This window comes from Haemorhous mexicanus, chromosome 1, assembly GCF_027477595.1.
Source record: "Haemorhous mexicanus isolate bHaeMex1 chromosome 1, bHaeMex1.pri, whole genome shotgun sequence".
NCBI lineage: Eukaryota > Metazoa > Chordata > Aves > Passeriformes > Fringillidae > Haemorhous > Haemorhous mexicanus.
In genome coordinates this window covers 13276188-13298934 of record NC_082341.1, presented here as the reverse complement: position 1 = coordinate 13298934, position 22747 = coordinate 13276188, and the positions used below count along the sequence as shown (strand labels likewise).

At 40.0% G+C, this 22747-nt stretch overlaps 1 long non-coding RNA gene across 2 annotated transcripts; it reads left to right on the top strand.

Annotated features, from left to right (window-relative positions):
* Positions 1–459: 459 nt before the first annotated feature.
* LOC132324097 (uncharacterized) lies at positions 460–21065 on the top strand. 2 transcript variants are annotated; one of them, XR_009485518.1, is made up of 4 exons: positions 468–5801; positions 7072–7361; positions 9862–10005; positions 19761–21065. It is a non-coding gene; the product is annotated as an uncharacterized LOC132324097 (long non-coding RNA). The 2 variants fall into 2 exon arrangements; XR_009485517.1 differs by having other exon boundaries at positions 460–5801; positions 7072–10005.
* Positions 21066–22747: the final 1682 nt, after the last annotated feature.

Sequence of the window (22747 nt, the reverse complement as noted above, 5' to 3'; positions counted from 1 at the left end):
TGTGACGGGTGACACGGGGACCCCCGAGGCGAGGACAGCCGCGGGTTACGGCGCTGGCCGGGGCGCACTCAGGCGGTGCCGTGTGTGCACCCCGGCCGGCGCCGGGAGCTCCCGGTGGGTCGGCGGGGAGCAGCCCCGCGCCCCGGCAGGTGAACACTCGGTTTCCAGCCGGCCAAGGACACGGGCGTAGCTCCGCGGCCGGCGCTGGGCGTACACTGCCCACGGGACATGGGTCCGCACCGCGGCCGCCGCCGGCCACTGACCCGCAGTCCAGGGGCAGCTCCGGGAGCCGGTCCTGGCACGGCCGCGGCTCCCGAGTGCCCGCGCCAGCCCGGCGCCGCGGCGGTGACTCGCCGAGGAGCCGGCTGCAGGCGCCCAGAGCGGCGTGTCCCGCCCGGGCCGGCAGAGCAGCCATCTGCGGCTGGATGGCCGCACGGCCGCCGCCGCCCCGCGCTCTGGAGGCCCCCCCAGCCCTCCACTCACGGAGCAGCCGCGAGAGGAGTCGCTGATTTTCTCCGCCCGCGACGGGGAGGGTGCAGGCGGGAATTCCGGCGGCCCCGCCGTGGCCAGACCACCTTAAGGGGAGCGGCGGCGGCGGGCGCGGGCTGCGAGCGCGGCGGGGCCGTCCCGGGGGGTTGTCGCGCTCCCGGGACGGGGCGTTTGTTTGTTAATTGAGGCGCTGCTGCGCCTGGCGCTCGCGCGGCGCTCCCGCTGCGGCCCTAATGACTGGAACCGCGGGAACGCGGCGGGGCCCGTCTGCCGGCGGCGGGAATCGTGTGATTCCCGGGGAGTCACACGGAGAGAAGCGGGGCCGGGGGGGGAGCGAGCCCGCCCCGGGGGGCGGTGCGGGGCGCCCGAGGAGGAAATGGAACGCGTGAGGCCAAACAAGGAACAATCCCCGGGTTGTTGGCCGAGCCAACAGGCTGCTGTCGTCTTGTGAACCAACGCGAGGATTACCCCGTTAGGAGGAAATGGGCGATGATGGGGCGATAAACGCGCCCGCTGTGTAATCACAATTGATTTGCAATTGACCGAGCGCCGCTCCCGACCCCGCGCCCGCCCCAGGTCTCACAGGGCTGGGAAGCTCTCGGAGGCCGTGGCCGCGCTCCTCCGCCTGCTCGGACTGTGCGGTCGGTCCCGCTATTACACGCGCGGTGCTGTTTGTCACCATAATCAGAACTTCCCCAAAAGTAGCAGGTGGTTATTTTAGCGCCAATTTAGTTAACACCATTGTGAAAAGTCTTACGAGATCGAACAATGCCCGGTGAAGAAAACGTCTGGCACAGGACTCAGTGACGGATAGAGGTTTAAAAAGTCTCCAGTCCTGGATGCGATGCTCCATTTTAAGAAGTGACTTTTTTTGTGTGTGTGTGTGTGTGTGTGTGGTGACTGCTTGAAGCGCACCTTATTTAAAAATCTCTACAGAATGTAAAACTGAGTCTAGTCGGGGGAGCCGGGCGAGTCCGTAAATTACCGCTCTGTCAGGATTCCTCTTGCCTGTTACAAAGTACCTTTTTATGCTGAACTTAAACTTTACACTACAGAGACAGCAGATGTGAGGTGATGGCTTCCAAAAGCAACACAGATGCTGTAAAATTTCCATTGCTATATTTCAGCAAGGAAGCTCAGGAGACATGCTGAATGCTGCAGTTTAGAATTACACTGTAACTCTCCTAGAAATAAGAGAATACTAAGTTTCTCAACAGTACATTTGGCTTCATTTTTGCTGTCATTCATACGCTCTTGTCTTCTTACAGCGAAGAGATGCAGCACAAAGATACTGTGTGTCTTGAAGCTGTTCAGTAATGACAGAGTTGGTAATATGGAACTTTATGGTAATTTAGTAATGACTGCATATCCAAATTCCCTAGTAAGACCATGATAATTTTTAAAATTGTCTTTCAGGTATATAAAACAGCACAGCTGCGAGGAGGCTGCTTTGCTTTATGTGACTGAAAAGCAGCCTGGTTAGCTCAGCACTGTGGAATCAGAGCCCATTGTGTGTTCCTCATACTTGGAGACTCCCCTGAAGTCCCTAGATGTCCTGTGATGAAGGAATCGAGGGTCAAGTCTTTAAAATGGTTTGTGTGTTTATTCCAGAAAATTCAGCAGCTGCTTTTTCTGAAAAGCTGAACTTTGCTATAGCAATGTAGAATACTTTAGAGCACTTTTCCCCCTGGGATTTCAAAACAGATGTCCAGTCATCAAATCCTGCAGAAATATAAATCTGGCAAGAATGTTACAGATATTATATCTTTTTACAAAGTTACAGATTTGACTTGTCAAATGTAGTCACTTTCTGACTAGTCTTTGTCACTACAGATCTTTGTTGCCACAGACACTCATGCCTCTTTTAGTCAAACAATTAGGTTTGGCACTGGCCCCTCTAACATAAGCTTAATTTTTCTGTGCATCTGAGGCTTTGCATTTGGGATTATATGGATCCCACCAAACCAGGTGATGGTAGCTACAGGGCATTTTAGTTCAAAATAAGTAAATTTGCCTTTTTTTTTTTAACTGGAAGTAAAAGTGCCACATGAAATCTTGGATTTAACATGCTATTTTGTTTATGTAAAAATAGAGACGTTTAGTTCATAAGATTGAAAAAATTGCTTTTTAATTCCCACTGAATGTTCTCCAGTAAATTTTAGTGAGGCATTGTCTGCATTGGATAGGTCACTGAATGGTGGTTTTATAAAAGCGTTTGAAAAGAAGAACTTGGTCCATGGAAATTGTTCAAATAATCTTGTTAGAATGAAGCCTTGACTGAAGGCAGTAATTTCATGGATTAAACCCAGAAGGGCTGGCTAGGCTGATCTCCTTCCTATCACAGGCCACAGAGCTTTGTGCAGAGACTGTCTAAGCAAATGCTGGTTAGCTGCAAGACATGGGGGATTTTGCATGGACAATACATTGAACAACACCATGAAACTGGAAACTGGAACTTTTTGAGGACAGGATAAATAGGAGCTGGAAGAAAGAGTATTTTTACAGGCCATTAATAAACACAGTGAGGTAGAGTTGTTGTATCTAACAATGTTCAGATTTCCCCTAAAAAGTTCCAATTAAAATTAAGAAAGACTGTTTTTTTCCTCCAGTCTATCCTTTTCTCTCACATGCCACATGTGGTCCAGAAGTGAGCAATGATGGCACATCCAAGTATGGGAAGGAATTGCCTGGTTTGCACTTCTGCAAGTCCAAAAAGCACAAATTATGAGCAAAAATCCAGTGCTGTGAAACCTGAAGAGAAATAGGGATAGTAAAATACAGTGTGCATATCTGTCTTACAGTTTGATATTTTTCCTTTTACAAAAATAAATAAATAAATAAATAAATAAATAAGCGGCATTCATACACCTTCCGAGTCAGCCTGTACTTTATTGTGATTCATGAGAACTTTTTGTAGGCAAGAATAGCGTTCTGCTTACATTTCTTCAGGCATGTCAGATCTGATACCATAGTGGTGCTACTGTTGTTCAGTGAGATACAAGAGAGACTTCAGGAAACAAGAATACAATGTGCTGCAATAGCTACTCCTGGAGTGCAGTGAGCAGGTGACAGAGGAGGAGGAGAAACTTCTGGAAGAGTACTTTGCTGTCGCTTTGTCATAAAGGATGATCACAAAGGATGATCAGTGCTGTGGTCTGAGTATTGCTCTGACACTGAAGCTGCAAATTTGGCCCTGAATGTGTTTGGAGGATTTTCTGCTGACCATGTTTAAATTTTTTCCTGAAGAAGAAATTTAAACATGCACCTTTGAGTGCATGGGCTTTGCTAGAGAAGGAGTGTGAGCTGCAGAATGAGTGTAAGGACTCAGTGGGAACAGCAGTTTAGCATGAGGGCAGTATAAGAGGAGCTCCTGTTCTCCCACACTGTGCAGTTGGTGATTGGGCTGCAAAGTATTGGCTCTCTCAGTGTAATTGTATATTGCTTCAATTCTCATTAGTGAAGCAATGCAGGAGGAAGGAATGCACGAAAATAAAAATTATAAAGATGGTGAAGAAAAATAAGGGTTCTTGAGGGGTTTTTCCAAAATATTGTATTTTTCTTTTCCCACCACTAGTTAGCAAGCTGCATTTATAATCCACCTGTGCTCCAGACAGTAATACTTCATGGTGTGGTGTTTCACACATGATAAATCATGTGACTTTTGAAGACAAATTGCACTGAATTACAGTCTGTTGATCCATTGTCACTGGATGTCAACTGTCTGCTGATCCATTGTCATTGTCTCTATTTGGAGAGCAACACAAACTCCATGAATTGCTAACCATAAAGTATGTGAGGGTAAATGGACAGAGTGAGTAGTGTTGTCTTCCTCTGATTACCCAGGTAACCATGAATTTACTTTTGGGCTGCTGCTAGAACATTGGTATGTATATGCACTTCTGAATCTCAGGAAGGTTATGTGGATTCAGGTTGGCAAGGAGAGGTCTGGTCCCTGGGTGTTAATATGAGAGTATAAACATGCACCACTCTCTTCTCGAAGTGAAAGCATGTCCAGGCCTCTGGCACACCAGTGACTCCTGCAGTCATGTTTGTGGTTCTGTCTCCATGCTCCACCAAAATGTAGTTAGTGTTCATATATGCTGGAATGGCACATTCACCATCACTACTCCCAGCATGGGCTGGGAAGTCCATTTGGTCAGTCTTCAGTTTTGGAGACCTCAGTTTTAACGACATGTGTATAAACCCCTGCAAAGCTTCTGATAAATATCCACTGCTGTTGCATTGCTCCCTGCCTTGCCTGTCTGGGATGTGGCCCTCTGGGATGGGCAGCTTCCAAATTACAGCTCCCACCTGGCCTTAGGATGGTATGACCTGCAGGTATCTGGACTTTGATGTCACAGCTTTGGGGGAATTAAGGGGACTCTATCATTAACTTGACCTCCTTGACTTTGTTACCTAGTCCATGTCTGGGTGGTAGCAGATGGGTGAGTAGCTCATTTAACTCTTACCAACTCTGAGTATTGGTACTGACAGGGTGAAAGGAAGAGCCAGAACAGAGTGGGTGGGGAGGGCAGGTTGCCTCTCATGTAGGGTAAATCAGATTTGGGATGGCTCAGTTGCCACACTCACACAGCTCTGGTGGCACTCTTGGCAAGAAATCCTGCCCAGCCTGTGTGCAGCTGTGTGCCAGCTCATCCAGCCTGGTGGAAGAAGGTTGGTGCAGAGGCAAGATTAAGTAGTGTAGTCCACTTTGAGCTAAACCCTTCTGCATAAGGTACATGGAGACCTTAGCTTGCACATATACCCTCTCACATGCTGTAAATTAAATGACAAAATAAACAGGTGATGTGCTTCTGAGGAAGAAGTGAGCTGATGAAAAAATGACACTTTATTTTGAAAGGCATGGATAAGACTAAAACCCAGATATAAGAAAGCAAAACTTTTTATAACTGATTTGAAGAGAAACATGTCATTAAATCCTTGAAAAATATGAAGTTGGTCATCAATTCTGATGCTACTTTTTGCCCCTTGGAGGTCCGTGGAACTATAAGTTAAGGGAATAATGTTTTGCATATGTTTGAAGTAGACATTTTTTAAGTTTCACTGTTTCCAATCCCAATTTTTGATGGATACCCAGTAGTAATTTTTAAAATACTGAATGATAAAATCACAATTTATCCAGGAGATAAAAATGAAATAACAGATGTATCTTTCATCACTGATTTTGAATATTTATTCTTTGTATTTCATTTTTTCTAAACAATTTTTTTATTTCTACAGTTAGACCCTGACTAATTCTTCGCTGGGACAACAGTGGCTGGGACAACAGTGGCTGGTTATTCCAAATATGAGTAAGGACAACAAGCTTGGGCTTGTACTAATTTTGATGAATAAATTTGCCTTGAGAATGACAAATTGTGTTAGTACTTTTCACTTTATAACATTAGACAGTCAAAGATGTTAACACTTTGTAGGGAATCAGCACTAGGCAGTGTTTGGAACTGCTTATAGGGAGCTTTTAGGTGCCTGGTCTCAGCAGAAACTGCTAAAAACCTTTCTCGATTTTTACTTTAGTGAAAGAATGATGTGATTGAAAAGCAAGGTGTTGAAAGGAAATTCACTGTAATAGCAAAATGTCCTTCCTTTCATTTTTCTCACTGAGTTCTAAAATAAGGATATTTCTTTGCTAGTTTCTTTGAATTTTCTTGATTCTTAGTTGGCATAATGATGGCAGGAATAGTCCTCTTTGTGTATGGTGAGGGAAAAGAAAGAGGTACCCCACTGGCATGACATTTTCTGCAGTTGTCTTTTGTAGGTTGACAACAGTGTTACAAAAGGTGCAGTCTTGATTGATTTCTTGTCTTTTATTTTTTTTCTTTATACGTTTATTTTGCAGCTGGGGCGAGGGATGAAATTGTATGTCAGGAAGCAGCCATGAGGGGAGAGAAATACTAGAAATTTAGTTGTAATATTTTTCCTGGTAGTATTGAGTTTCTCTGTCTTGGTCTGGTCAGGGCCTGGTTTTGGATGAAAGGCTTTCAGTTCTTCCAGGGGATTGTGGGGTTCCAAGAAAAGGGATGATAATAGCCATGTTGGGATAGCTGATACTTTTTATTGTATTAGTCTTATTGGATTTATTCCTTCTGGTTTACTTTACTGAAAAGAGAACCCTGAAAGGGAATAATAACTGGAGTATCTTATTTTCTTGCCTCTTTGCTAATTTTGCTGTACATATTTTTGTATTATAGATTTTTCACATTGTAAGTGTAGCCATTGTATGAATCTTATCTTCATCCTTTGCTTTTGTGAGGTAGGCTGGTTGGTCTTTTATGAGTTAGGGCTCATACATGAAGTTATCACATCCATTCAACTCTGTTTTTGTTTGGGTTTAGCTCCTTGGCTTTTGAACAGTCCTGCTAATAGAACTGTGATGGAAAACTTGAACTATTTTACTGCTGTTTAATTTTTTTCTGATTTGTGGGTGGGTGGGTCCAGGTGTATGTTTGAATCTGCAGGTTAGTGAGAAAGAAAGACCTTTCTTGACCCATGAAATTTCCTGCATGAATTTTTGATAAAAAAAATAGAAAGCTTTTTCTGTTTTTTTTTCTCTTCATTTTCCAGGAAACACAACATGCTTTGACAGAATTCAGAGGACTTTGGAAGACTTTGTCTGGAAACAAAAACTTCTGGATTTGGAATATGTTACTGTAGTCCTCCTCTGACATTACAGCCTGGATGCCTGCTGGCCCTGCTCTGCAAGGCTGAGGCTGCCTTCCACCTTTGACATTTTGCCATGATCTTTCCTCCTTGAAGGGAGTGCTGTAAGTGGGGAATCCCTCAAAAAGTGATCTGTCCTCAGAATTCTCATTTAAATGTAAGTCTGGTTGATAGAGGTCTGCCACATAAAGCAGGTAAGCTAGAGATACAATGAAATGCTACACTAGCATTTCTTAATAACATACTATGTTTTCAATCAAAATATTTTTGTTGATAAGTTTGGATTTTTGGTAAGGAAAATATACTTGCAGAAGCACATATTTAGACATGCCAAAAACCCCCAAACAATCCAACCAGAAAGTGTTTAGCTGAAAGCCTCATTTCCCATCAAAAATAGATACAGTGGAAAATTTTCAAGAAGCCCTATATTTAACCTCCTTGGATCAGAATTTGGTTGTTGGACTGAGGGAGGCTTACAGAGTTCTTTGGCTGCTTTTGTTAGGGTGTCTGTTTTTTCACTCATGACATCTGCCTGCTTTTCAAGCTATATCCAACCTTGTTATAACTCTTGCTATTGCAGCATTTTACTGTGTTCAGAATGCTAATTCCCACTGGACTCAACTCACTTGAGTATGTACAAACTCAGTTTCTTTCAAGGGGTGCATCAATCTTGCTTTTTAATTTTTTTTATTATTTAAAAAAAAATTTATTTTACTTTGGCTGTGTTTTACTAGGAAAATGTGAGTGCTGTGTACTGACTGCACAAAACAGTTATCACTACAGTGCAGCTCCTAGTTCTTTGCCCAAGGTAGCCTTGCTTTGGCACACTGTGGATACAAAAGTTTATATAATTTTAAGGGATAATTGGATAAGTGAAAGAGAAGGTCCATTGGGCAAAATAAATAGATAAATCACATCAGTCTCAGGAATTCTTGAGTGGAATATAGTTGAAATGCTAGAGAGTTATTCTGGGAAAAAGGTATTTGATTTCTTTGCTCATGCTCTCTTCTCTTCACTCTGACTTATGCCTGCTCTTGGAAGCAGGATACTGACCTAAATGGACCTTTGATCTGAATTGTCATAGCTATCCTTGGATGGGGAGAAGTACACTGACAAATGAGTAAGCATGGGCTTTGGCCATCTGGAATTCAGCAACATTTTTCAAAAAATATTTTTTTTTTTCACCAAGAAAAGTTCAAGCGAATCACTAAATATGTGAGCATGGGAATAGAGAATTTTGTTTGAATAGATTGTGATTCTGGAGTTTCAAGCATTCTGTTTATTTATTTTTTTAAGTAGGTTTTGCAGCTTCCATTTCTCCTTTGTTGCTTTTTGTAGAAGTAAAAATTTGCAGCAACTATGTCTCAAATACAACTGTGAACCGTTTTCTGCTCTACCCACCCAAAGTTGGTGGGTAGAACATTAGTGTGAGAATCCTGCAAAATTCCCTGGACATTGTATTATGACAAGAAGAGAAAGCAAAGCAAATATTAAAAATCAGGGAGGAACATCGTTAATATGATCTGCATTAGTTTCAGTATGAGTTATGTTCTGTCATTAGTTCAGTGTCAGAATGCAGTTTGTAGCCAGAAGCTACCACCAACTGGCAACATGAGGCATTTCTTGAGCAAAACTTGATTTTTATTCTTTATTGCTTGTTTTGTATTTTAACAGCTTTAGAGAAATATCTTTCCAGATATTCTTAACTTTGTTTTCATGGTAGTTTAGCTTAGTTCATGACTGCTAAGTAATATTAAGTAATACTATTAAGTCCTCACAGGTATTAATGGTAAAATCTATAAAGGAGCATACTCTTAGTAAAACAACAGGGGTTTTTTCTATATTTTTAATAAACTCTTCAGAATTTTTATGATTTCCTGAAAATAGATATATTTAATTTTACTCCTGTGTGCTTAAATTTACCTGGGTGTTATATTGGCCAAAATAGGTAGGGTCTCTTTTATTTTATTTCCTGACGTGGCATGCACTTTTTATTCAGATTTCTGTCAGCACAATTTTATTATAGTACATTGTTAGTACTAGAAGCTCCCTTTTATTATTTTAGAACTATTTAAAATAAATATTTGGAAGAAAATATAATAGCCAGACAACATTTAAAAGAACGAAAGAGTTTGAGTGTTGTTGAGAAATAGATTCATCAACCCAAAGAGTGGCAGGAAGGACAACAGAGAAAGGAAAGCACAATATTGAAGCATAAGAGTGAGCTCATATGGTGCCAGCTGCTTATGTGTGGAATCTAAATACTTTCTGAAGCATAGTGCTCCACAATCAATTAGCATTAATTCAAATAATCTTTGTATAAGGAAGAAATTTTAGTACATTAGAATTCATGAGTTGGAAAAAGTAGAAAAAAAATGTTTATGCTTTCCAAAAAAAAGCAGTAAAAATATGTAAATTCTATTAAAATTAATTTAGAAATTCTGTGAAGTGAAAGAAGATAGTGTAATCCTGTCTCTATAGTGTGTCAAGAATGGCAGAATAGAGCAACTTCTCTCACATAATTTTGTATGGCTTAATCAGAATTTTTATGATAATGTCAAGAACTGAGAAGCAAATAGAGTTGCAAAATCTGTCCACTCTTGAAACTGAAGAATTGAGGAGAGTAATTGGGTGCAATATAAACATGTGTTCACAAGTAATTGGACTGACACTATTAAATTTCTTTCATTTCAGTACTAGGTAGTAATTACTTTAACTTCAAGGAAAAGAGAAGATTACATCCTGTAAACTTTGTCATGCAAAATAATCTGTCCTCCTGTCAGTGAAGCTGGTTACTTTAAAATGTCTGTTTGCTTGAGAAAAGGTGTGTCAAATCAGGTGGGTAAATGGGAGACAGGAAAACAAAAAGTCTGGTTTTTAGTGGGAGTTAACTTTTGGGGGTGTGGAGCAGAGAATGGACAATGAATATCACCATCTTTTAAGTGTTCAGTTCTGTTAAAACTGGTTTCCTTATGGAGAGTCCTTCATTGGCAGAAAATTTGTGAAATAGACAGTGAAGGCAAATGCTGTGGTAAAATATATATAAAGAATCTAATGTCAAAACCCAGAGTTAAGGCATACATCTTCTACAGATTTAGGAAATTAAGAGGATAAACTGAAAAAGTGTTTCTGTGCTTAAAAAGCCTAATTGTCATTGTGTATATTAATCTCTTGTCTGTTTTGTAGACATGTTTGTGCTATCTAACTAGCATTTTTGAAGCAAACAATATTTTTACAAGAGACACTTATTTAGTTTGGGGTATAAGAAATAGTTGTTAGCTTTATGGTATTGTTAGTTTTGTGGGTAGTAAATCAGAATGTAATAATTTTCAATTTTACATAAGCTGCTTCATTCTGAATGTAAAACAAAATAGCTTCGAGGTGCTTGGTTTTGTAATTAACCAATGTCTGGCTGATCAAAATATCCTCTCTAGTATGAGGCATGGAGATTAGGCTAGACTGTGTTACAGAATAATGTGATTATAATGATTTCCTTAAGAGAGCACAAAAGCAGCATCCAAGTTTCAGCTGACGTTTATTGACACACAGCATCTGTTGGGAGCCCCATCAAACTTTCTATTCTTTTCTGTTTACCACCTCCTGCTTTTATTTACAGTCAGCATATCTGTTAATTAGCCTCTGGTAGAGCCAGTTCTTCTAAGAAGATCTCTTGTCTTCCTGGTGATGGCCCCATGAGGTGACCATGTACACACAGTCTGGGAGTGAATTAATCTTTAACTCGTTAATTTCAGTGCCTGATTCTGCAGTGTTTAACTGCTGGCCTGGGTTCCTGCTCAGCAATTTGTATTTGGAGAACTGTGATCCTTGACTTCTGCCAACCTCAATGCCATGAGCACATCCCAGTGAGCTCTCAGCTTCTCATGGGTGACCTCACTGAAAGTCATGCCTTCCTGTAGTTTTTTGGTTTGACTGGAAATGCAGAATGCACAGACTTCCTGTGTCACTGAGGTTATTTACCTAGTTTTTATTACACATTTGCAGAATAAAATTGTTCCTGCACTTCCTCAGCTCTCTCTGTCCCACCATATCCGAATGCAGTATTTTGCAAAAAAAAATCTGAAGTGAAGTTGCAACTCGTGTATCTCACAGGAGGGTGCTCTGGAAGGTGCCATGCTGTTTTAGAGAGCCTCAGTGAGACCTTGTGGTGATGTGAAGCTCTTTTACAGCCACAGGCTGAGTGCTGGAGGTGCTTCTTGTAGTGCACTCCTCTCCCAGCTCGGCGTGTTGGTTAGAAAAGAAAAACGTTGTGGTTGAAGGAAGAATTCATGAGCAGGATACAGGGATCTCCTGCCAGGCCTGCAGTGTGTGCTAGAAGTGCTTTGGGAGGTGAGAGCTGGTCTGTGCATCTCACCGGGGTGCTAATGGTTGTTTGTTTCACCTGAAACCTAAGGAAAGAGTGGCTGGGCCACTTATTTGCACAGGCAACTGTAGGGAATGCCTTAAGTGATGACCAAGTTCCTCACTTGTGCCCTCTCACTCCTCCAGCTGAGGAGCAGCCAAACTCTGAAGGCTTAAGCAAAGGTTAAAGGTGTCCTTGAAATCCTGCCCAGTGCAAGTGCAAGTATTAAAAACCATAAAGTAGTATTAAAAACCAAAAAACCATTGCTGTGGCAATGTGGACATTTTTTCATAATTGAATGAGAGCTTTACTGATAAAAATTCACAGTTTCAGTTAAAAAAAAAGTAAAAAAAAAAAAAAGCAGCAACCAAAAAACCCAACAAAACAAACCCAAACCACCCAACCAGCAGCATAATCCCTGGAATACATCCAGCTTTTGTACTGGAAAAGTACCTCAAAGGAGTATGATCTTCTCTCTTTAGTGGGAAAGTTTTTTTGCTTATCTGAAAGGTTTTATGCTGGCAGAATTGCATTTCATTGTCTGCTTTTTGTGGCTAGGCAGATCCAGGTAAAGGAACTTAGTTTTAAAGGAACTAGAAACCTTAATTCCTTTAAATTAAATTCCTACGACATCCACATGTCCAGGATGCTGTGAAAAAAGACACAAAAATTAAAAATAGAAGCTGAATATTTGCCACTGATAGTTCATGTCTCTGGAGGGCTAGTGGTGATGCAGTGTTGTGATAAAAAAATCAATGAAAAAGTATCAGTTAAAGTTTCCTTTCGCACCTTTAATTGTAAGAAGTCAGTGCCGACTGATCTGTTAATGTTCCATGGGGAAAGTTGACACTGAGGGGAAGGGAGGGGTGACATTTCTTCAAAACGTGGTGCCTGCTTTTACTTGTTTCGTGGTTGAAGGACAGAGAAATAAGAGATGCTGAAAATGTTTTCTAAAATTATGTGGCCCTTCATCAGTGTTTTATAGGTGCTGTTTAAGCCTCTTTGCTAAGGAGAAGCTCCTTTACTATTAATATGCTGTCATCTTTCAAATCTCATCAAGGCAGCGCCAGGATTTTTTTTGCACAGATTTCTTTTGACATACAGCCTCAATAAATATGGAAATTACAACTTAAATCTCATTTTTTTTTTCTTGCAAAGCAGTGCAGTGCCCAAATTCATTGAATTTCCACTTTTATTTTTTCTTAATGTTGAAAGACATATATGCAAATTTTATTAACAATATGCATAGTTAAATTTAGCTGTAAATTCCAGTCAGGGATTTTTGCTTTGTTTATTGTCCAAGTCAATATGTCTGTGGAGAAAACCTCCTGCTGTGCAGGAATACATAGTCAGCTACTTGGAAAAGTAGGAAGTTTAATTATGAGAGTTTATTCTGGAAAAAGGTAAAGCAAGCACTGGTTTTTGGGTCGGGTTTTTTTAAATTATGACTTCAGCTAACAGAAATTCAACATACACAGTTTGTTTTGACACTAACTGTTATCAGACAAACCACTTGATTTTTCTTTAGCCTGGTCTTCTGTGTAACTGAGAGGTTCTGAAAGAAAGTAGAGGTCATGAATAAATGATGCATTTCTTAAACTTGCAAGGTAGATCGTGACATAAATGAAATAAAATCCAAGTGTGAAGGGAAAAAAGAAGCATAAACACATGTATTGCTGACAATATCTTCATTAAAATATACTCTATCCTATGAAGATATTAGTGTCAGATGCAAATTTCCTTTGTTGCTCTCTCTGAAGTTATTCTGATTTTTTTGTGTGGTAACAGTGAAGTACCTTTATACAAGGCTTCTGAGTGGAAGGGTAAAGTATTGCCAGGGAGTATGTGTTAGAAATGATATCCAAACATATTCTTGTGTTTGTAGCAGAAAGCCCTCCAAGACTGAAGTTACTGGAGTGGTTCCCATGTGTTCAGTTTTTGTAACTCATTTTCATGGAATACATTTTATCTAGCTATGTACAAAACCCCATTGCTTTCAAAGAAGGTTTTTCTCCTGTCTGCTCGGAGTTTTGGAATAATCTGTATTTCTCCTTGTGGTTCAATGCGTATTTTTCCTTTCTGAACCTGTTCAAATGTAATATGAAGAATGATTTTATGATAATTCTACTGTGGATGATATTAATTAGCTTTAAGGGAATAAAATTTTTTGAAATTATGTTACGGATGCTGTTTGGGTTGCATGACTTGCATCAGGTGTGTAAGCATGTACTTTTTTTCTTTTCATCTGTGTAGGACTGATCCATAGTCCTACAGGTTCTACAGTAACACAAATGGTACATGACAATTGTGTGTGGAGTGACACTGGCAGCTTTACAGAGGAAATTTCTGGACTTGTGCATAAGTTCAGAATAAGCAACTGCCTGTTGTTCCCTTGCCCCAAACAGCTGCTTTTTAGTGAGTCTCATGAAATGGTCCTACGTGTGGGACATTAAATGTACTTATGGTAGAGTGAGAGTTTTGTTCTGAGTCCCTGGTGCATCAAGAGTTTCTTCACAGGGTTCTTCTGGCTGCCTGAGCCAGTGATACAGGCACCTGAGAGCCACAGACCCCCACATCCCATGGGAGCAGTCCCTGAACCCCAGCTGGCAGAGAGGTGAAGGTGCCTCATCTGTAGAACTGAGTGGGATTTTATGTTCTTTTAGGATTCAGTAACAGAAATACCTTGTAACTCTCCATGTATAAAGCTTAGCTGCAATATAGCCTCCTAATTCCCCACACATCCCTGCACTCTTCCATACATGTTTCTCTCACTGGCTGTTTACTGTTAGTTGGCAGTTTGGATGCTTAAGTATGCTTCTGTTTTGGGAGATGTTTCTTGCTAATCTTATCCTGTATTTCTTTGGACTGTCAGTTCCTCTTCAGCTCTTTCCACTCTTACACTTTCTGTACATAATAAACACACTTAATTTCCAGTGACTGGCTTCCCTCTTACCATGGCATGTGTGAACCATAGGACTGCTGGTATTTATAGAGCACCTTGTAAAGATGCTATAAAAGGAATCCTTAGGGCTCAAAACTGACAGGGATTTGATGATTTTGACCAACCTACTTTTTGACCAAGTGATATTCAAGTTGCATATTCTACTTCATTTGAGTGACAAAAAGGGCAGGGTAGGGGTGTGTGTCACAGGTAGTTAAAGGATGCAGAACCTTGTGCCAGTCTAATGCTTTTGTCACAGGATCTACTCTCTGCTCTGCTGCTTGCTCTTCTAAAACCAGCAATAGTAAACCAGAGCATAAATTAACATAACACTTTCTTCCCATGCTAAACTTTATCTTAGGTTTAGGAGTAGGATGCAGTTTGGGTAGGGATTTATGCTTAGATATCACAGATTCCTTTTTGTTTCTGAAATATTTTCCTTCTTTTTATCCAATAAAGGAACATTAATTAATTACTAAACTAAAGAAATTAATGTGATTGACTTTCTTGTGGCTCAGGGATTCATGCTGTTTGGCTGATCAATGGCTGTGGGTGTTGCATGTGTAAGTAGTTATAAACACTTTGTCTATTCATGCTGACTTTTATCACAGAACATCTTAGTTTGTACTGAGGAGCACTCCAGGTGCACCATGGCCTGTGCATGGTGTGAGGGGTGCTTTCAGAGGGCCTTTTGTTGCTCTATCAGTGCAAGGCCTAAACATATTCCATAAACAATCTTATAGGATCAGAGAGTAACTGAACTGGAGATGGAGAGAATATGGTAAATTATGTTAGGAACAGCCTGGTGATCCTTGAGGGACCCTCTGCAACACTGCCTGTGCCAGCATGTCTTCTTCCAATCATCTCTTCAGCTTTGGAGTTCTTGCCATGTGATAGATTTATACATTTAATTGCCTTTTCTTTAAAGCTATCCAGCTGCTTCTAAACCAATATTGTTAACTTTCTACCTAACAAAGTTGATTAAAATGAAAGATATTTGTACTTGGCCAGCTTCTTCCATGATCTGGGATGCATCTGGGAATTCAATCTATAGAATCTCTTCTTAGAATTATCCAAATATTTCTAAGTACCAAATATAACAAACTGAAATGTCCAGAGATTAGTAGATTTCAAACCATTTTTAGACTAAATCTAAAAATCACAGCAATTTTTTAAAAATAGAACTGTTGGTGCTTCCCAATCACGGGATTTTTTGTGGCATTAGTGCAGTGTAAATAGATAATTTTTACATGGAAATGCAGAATATAAATGGTTGGCTATTGATATATTTTCTTCTACTCTATATGTGTTAATACAGTACCATACCAGTACTATGGTCATGAGAGATTATGCTGGTGGAAAACATGATCATGGGATTTGACCTCCTTGGAAGCAAGGACTTTTCCAGGTCATGAAAGGGCAAATATTCAGCTCATGAGTAGTGTAGAACTCTTTTTCTATCATAACAGAAATACTGACACCTGGTTTGCACTTGAAAGTGTTATCAAGGAGGCCTGTCAGGGAGGGATATGAAATTTTTGCTGACATAGTTATGCCAGCAAAAAACCCAGTGCAGAAGCTGCATAAGGAATTCCTTTACCTGTACATTTTACTTCTCTTGAGGGATAGGTGTGCATTGCTTGAGAAGAAGAGTCTTGTTAGTGTAATTTCTATGATAACCTTTCTAGTGTAAATCAGCTGTAAGCCTCATCCTGTAGGGACTCAAGAGCCAGTTTGTCACTGCACACAGAGGTGATACATCTGAGCTTATGCTTATGTTGCTCCCAAGAATGACCTCCAGAGCAACTCTAAGAGTAGTGTCACTATCTCCTGTTCATCTCCTGCCTACAGGCTTGTCTTAGAGCTGCAAGTTCCTGACAGTGCCTGAATTTTCATGTCTGGCATCATGTTGGTGGTTCTAATCCTGAGGATACCTTTGGGGCCACACTTTGGAGATGGTACAGACAAAACCACTGCTTAACTGAACTACTTTCAGGAAAAAAGGGACTGGATGTAGATATAACAATGAAAAGGAGGGAAAGAAGCTCCCTAGTAGTGAAGCTTATGATGTGCAACATGCAAACTAAAGGATGAGAAGTACAAAAGTGGAATTTTCCTTGGGTGAATCAGTTCCAGCATAAATAAGCACGTGGGAGCACTTGGTGGATCAGGATTGTCCTTTGCTGGTGCTATATGCACTACCATAAATAACACGTAGCTCTAGAGAAATTGCCAGTGGAACAGGAGAGTAGAAATGGTTTGAGTGAGCTCAGGTTATGACTTGAAACCTTCCCTGGTCTCTTAAAATACTCTTCCTGTAGGCCTCTAATAATCTTTCCTTTAGAACTTCTACCTTAGAATTGATGCCATAAAGTGTGGGCTCATAATGTTTGTTGCAGGAAGGATCTCCTTTTTCTTTATGGAGAGAGAGAGACCTCAACTAGAAATTGCAGCTAACCTCCAGTGTGTGGATATTTTGTATTGGTTAAGTTACTTCATAACATCTGAAATGAAGGCTGGACCAGATACCAGAATACATTATTTGCACTAGTAGAAATAATTTCACATCATGCTCTGCAGGAATTCAGACTTGTTCTATTTTTGGGCTTGAAACAGGAACAGCTTGAACAAGCTAGGTGATGTTTTATTTGAGACAAAGGTTTCTTTTTTCCTCAAAGGTTTTTTCAAGACATGAGGAAAGCCCATTTAGAATAGCACTGCCAGAGTTAGATCTGCAAGTGTAAGCTCTGTGGCCGTGCACTGAGGTTGATTAATCAGTCAAGGTTAATTGAAATTGGTATTTTCATGTGAAGTCCTAGAGACTCACTTTGGAAATGCATGAATCTGTAGGCCTGCAGTCTCCCTGACAGATGAATCTGGTCTTGAGGATTGCAAATTCGATCCCTGCTGTTACCAGTCCAGCCACAGGGGCCATTTAACAAAAGATCCCTGAGTTAATGATTGCTGTTCTATGACAGGGATATTGGACTTATTATACACTGAACACAAAGGTCTCTGATCCATATTTGTGCCTTGTTTCCTGCTTGGGATTCAGCACCACATGGTGGTAACTGTCTGCTTCATGCAGGAAAGAGTTCTGCTGTGATATCAGTGAGTGATAATATCAGAAGAACATCCATTTCCCATGAATTTAAACTATTACTGCAGTTAGGTGCAATTATTGAGAATCCCTGTAGAGATGTACAAAAAATGTTGTCTCTGTCCAAAGATGTTGATTCTGGAATGTAGCAGTGCCAGTCTGACATGCTTAGTTTGGGGTCTCAGTGGCTGCTATAAATTGTACCCTGGAAAATGGTTACTAGGGCTATAAAGTATAGTGCTGCATTTCAAGCTCTATTTTAAGTATCAGTGGCTTTGTCAAACTATACGTGTAATTTAAATCGAATTTATATGGTGAAAATAAGTTGAAGAGGAACCAATGGAATAAGATGACTTCATAACAAAGAATATTGACTTTGTGCATTAACTTCGTTAACTTAATGCAGTCTCTTGTGTACTGGGAAATTGTTCAAGTGAGAATAATAGCTTTTGAACTACTTACAGGCTAATAGGTAGTGATTGTAGTCACTAAGACTTTGAATAGCTGTGGCTGTTGATTACACAGATTAAATGTGAGTGCAGTTTTCAATATGGGTGATTTTCAAAAAACTCATTTTCTGTCCTTCATTTTGACTTTCATGGCTAATGACACTGACTTCTAATGCATATTAAATTCTGAGAGTGGGAAATTAAATTCCTCTTCTTCTGTCTCAGAGACATGACTGCAGAAGCTGCCATATGCCTATTTTAAATCGTTCAAGATTGAAGCTGTCAAGTATAAGGTTGCATTAGTGGTAATTCTCATACAGTGGGACACGCTCTGTTAAAACAGCTGATTGGTTATAGATGATTGTAGGGTTCATAGCACTAATTTTTTATGCACTCCTTCCTTATGTGTTTTTCTCTTCATATCTGAACCCTGTGCTTGTCTCTGCATCCGCTGTGATTTCTCAGTGGATGCTGGTTCCCAAGTTCTTTCTCTATTCTCCCCTTTTTTTCCTTTTTCTTTTTTTTTTTTTTTTCTCCAGGGCCTAATTATGAAACAGCTTCAAATAAATACAATTTTTTAACAAAAAACATTCTGCTTCCTGTGGACAATGGGCTGAATTTTTCTCTTTATTCTTGGGGAGTTCTTATTCAGTTGGAGTGCTTTGCAGTTGGCTAGGCCCGAGATTTCTGGGAGCTGTAATTGTGTCTCATTAATTCTTACAGTAATGTAGGGTAACTATAAGGAGCATGCAATTAGTGGTCTGGTCAATGAATAGAGCAGTTAATCAGCAGACAAAGGATGGGGCTCAGGACCTATTAGGCTGAAAGGAAGTGTTGCTATTGTCACAGGCAGTAGGAATGCATGCAGACATGCCTTAAAGTTGAACTGTTTAAGGGAACTGTGTATGTGTTTTGATAAACCAGTTTTCCTACCTATTCCACTACTTGAGAGAGATTCATTTAAGCATGCCTGCTAGAAGTCAGAGACCATAGCAGAGGTTTTCAGCAGGCTGAATGGGCTTAGTGTATTCTCTCACCTTAACAGAGGCAGCCCCAGGGTTTATCAAAAATAAAAAGCGGCTGAAACGATGTAAGGCATCCTTAGCTGGTTCTCCTCCTCCTCAGAAAAATGGTTGGTGAATGTAAAGTTTAAAGCAGCCATTGTGTAGATTGTCAGTCAGTCATACTCAGCATGTTTGTCTTCATAATGAACCTTGTTTGTTCTGAATGGCTGTGCTTTCAGTGCATGTAAATGTATGCAAATACTCATAACAGTTTAAAAATGGTGGCTCCTTTGGTAACAAATAACCTCTCCTACTTTTATGAAGACCTGACTTTTGCTATTTCTAGGGTTTAAAATGCAGAAATATCTCCTACTTTTGACAATGCTTCAGGGTTTTTTATTAGCTTCAGATCAGAACTTCCAGTTGTTTCTGCCTTTGAAAAAATATGAACCTCATGAATCCTGTGAAATGTTATGACATATGATGATTATAAAGAAAAAAAGCTTTATCAATAAAACACTGCCCTTGAGTAACTCTTATTTCTAGTAGGCAATGCTTCAAATAAAAAGTCATTTCTTCTCCTAAGTTAAGCAGACACTTGGCATAAAAAATAAGTAATTAAAATAACTTTTTTTGGGGAAAAAAAGGGAATTGAACTTTAATAATTAACTTATATTCAGAGCCTAGTGTTTTTCTCAAAACTGAAAGTAATTTTTAACTGTCTTCTTTGTATTAACAGGTCTGTGGCTTTATCTCCTCTCATGGTATTCACATCAGCAGCAAGTAATGTTAGAAGAATAAAGTCTCTCAGGCTTTATATTAAGGATTCAATTATTCTGTATAATTAGCCCTGATTTGTTAAATATTTGAAACATTTTCTACTCTTAGGTATGGAACAGTGTACTGGAGTGATCAAAACCATAAATAACTTGTACCTTTACTCAGAAAATGCTTTTTTATCAAATAATAATGAAGATTAAGCCTAAGTCTCTCTCTTTTTCTGTTTGGATTTTATTCCTACAAGAAATATCACTTTTGTCCACAATCTCTTGTGTATTTCTCGTCCCTTGGAATACAAAGAGGCAATGGATTCTGGAATAAATTAGGTAGATTTAATGAAATTTATGAATTGTAACTTGTGCCTTGAATATAAAATACTTGAGTGAGGAATAAGGTATTTTGCTGATTCCATTATTGTCACCTGTCTGTTTTTTTCATTCTTCTGTGCCTGTTTTTTGAAACACTTAGGAGCTGTGGAGTCTTGGGAATAACAGTTTCTATTTGCCATATGTAGCAAATCTTTCCAAGGTCATCTTTTTGTGTCTTCTTTTAAAGAAGCAAGGCAGACATACTCTGCAAAATGAGAAGATGGTATTACTGCCCTACTCAGAAGCTGGCTGTTACCTCATATACATGCTACTTTCCCATTTAATCAGAAAGAGATTTCTCCTCTGGTGTCAGACAGCATCAAAATGTTGCTGCTCAGTGTCACTGGTAAGGATTACAGGTTCAGGGGAAGTTACCTCCCTCCGCCTACTCCAGTAAAGTTTTTCCTGTTAAAACACAGATTCAGTCATGAGGGACAATTGCTCTGGAAGGCTCTTAAACCAAAGTCACTGAAATATTATTTGGAGAGGTAGCAGATTAATTATGGTCTTCCATTTGTTATAAATATGACTGGGATGGGCATTATAATAGAAATTATAAGCACTCCTTAATATGTAAAGATTGATTAAAATCTTTAACCTTTCTGTAATAAAAGAATATCCATTTCTGTATCTCTCTTTACATAGACACATGTATATTTTTACTTAGTAATAAGAGCTAGTGTTACTCTTATAGACAGTATAGTGTAAGGTAAATTAAACAACTCTATTGCTATTTTGAGAACTTCTCTTTTTCTTAATATAGTGTGAATCTAATCTGGTGTACCTGGCTTGTTGTGCAACTCTTGCAACTCTGCAAGAGTCCCAGAGCAGAAAAAGATTACAGCTGTTAACTAAATGTATACCAATGTAATTAAAGTGCATTATCTTTAAAGAAACCCTTCTGCATCTGTATTGTTTCTTCTGATGCAATTGACATTGAATATTATAATATAAACACATGGATCTTGTTCTCTAATTTAAGCTACCTGTCTATGTTTCTTCATCTGTTATCAGAACAGAGAGAAAATAGTGCTTTCTGCCAGTTGCCCCACCTGTTTTAAACTTTGTTCATGAGTATTTTTGTTAAGTGTCGGGGCTGACCTTGTTCAAGCTGTTGCTTAAGCTGGTACTGTCACCAAATCACCTCCCCAGTATGAAAGAGATGCTGGTTTTAAAAGGTGGCTGAAGTGAAATGAGGGGATTGCCTCCAGAGTGAAAATCATTCCATTATAATTATTTCACATATTACCTACCTATCCTGAAGAACCATCTTAGGGATCAGGCTATGGTGCACACAACCAGTAAGTAATTTTCTTTTTCAGCTGAACAATAAATTTGTAGAGCGTATGATACTACAGAGAGAAACACACCATTGAACATACCCTTTTAAACCTGAGATCTGGAATAGTAAGATATTTAAGTCCAAAACTGTGGCTCTGAGAGTACCTCCTTAACTGCAGTTTAGCTCAGGTGACACCTAAATCCCACGAGCAGCTTTCCTGTTCCATGGTGCCTGCCACGCTGGTTGCAGCCAAGGTCCAAACCAGCTCTGTTGGGGCAGAGCTTGTTGCCCTGCTCTGGCAGCTTGACTAGGATGCAGGAAGCAGATGTTATGGGATCAGAATTACCTGGGACAGCTGATCTGTTCCCAGAGCACAAAATATCCTTGAACAGCTTCATCTCCTGCTAAAATGCAGTGACAGCAGCTGCTGCTGCCAGAAAAATGGAGCAGCTCCCTTTTACACAACGTTATAGTAGCTGGATATTCACCCAAGAAATGTCTGAGTGGGCTTGTATCCATGCTGTGTATTGCCTTGCAGGCCACCCTAGCTCCTAGAGTAGAGGCTAGACTGAGCTAGCAAAAGAAAATAGTGTTAGTCCTTGAATGTCTTTACATATGAACTGGTTTGTCAGGAATTTGAACCAGAATCAATTCAGTGACCCAGAAGAGGATATGGAGTATTGGTGTGCAGCATGCTCTGTGCAATTTGTCACAGCAAATGAGCTGCTCTATAGGCTACTCGCTGCAATTGTTTATAACATTTTCTAGATACAGTTTCTTTAGCAAACTTGCCTGAAAGTGCATGAATTAAAATGGCCACGAGCAAGAACAGGTAGTCTTTCTGATGGCTGTGCTGAAAGAAAATTTCTTGTGACTGTTGTTCCTTATTTCACTCTAGTCTATAGCAAAGAAGGAAGTAAAGCTCTTCTTGACCAGGAATTGTTCCAGCTGTATTTGAACTGTGATGATTTGGGCCATCTGTGTACAACTTAGAAATTATGGTTGACGTTGTGACACAGTCACTATGTTGCAAAATTTCTCTGCATATCTGCTTATTTCCCAAATACTTGATGGCAGGATAATGAACGCTGTACTTTGAGAATAAGTTTTGACTTGCATATCAGAAAGACTGGTGGCATTGGAAAGACTTGTTTTCTTTCAGGGACCTAGAGAATGCAATGCAGAAAATGTCCACATTGGCAACAGCGTGATGCCAGGTAATTTACAGAGAGATCAAGTTATTTTTTTTAAAGAATGAAATATGTAACTGAAAGACCAGAGGAGGATAGGGGGAGT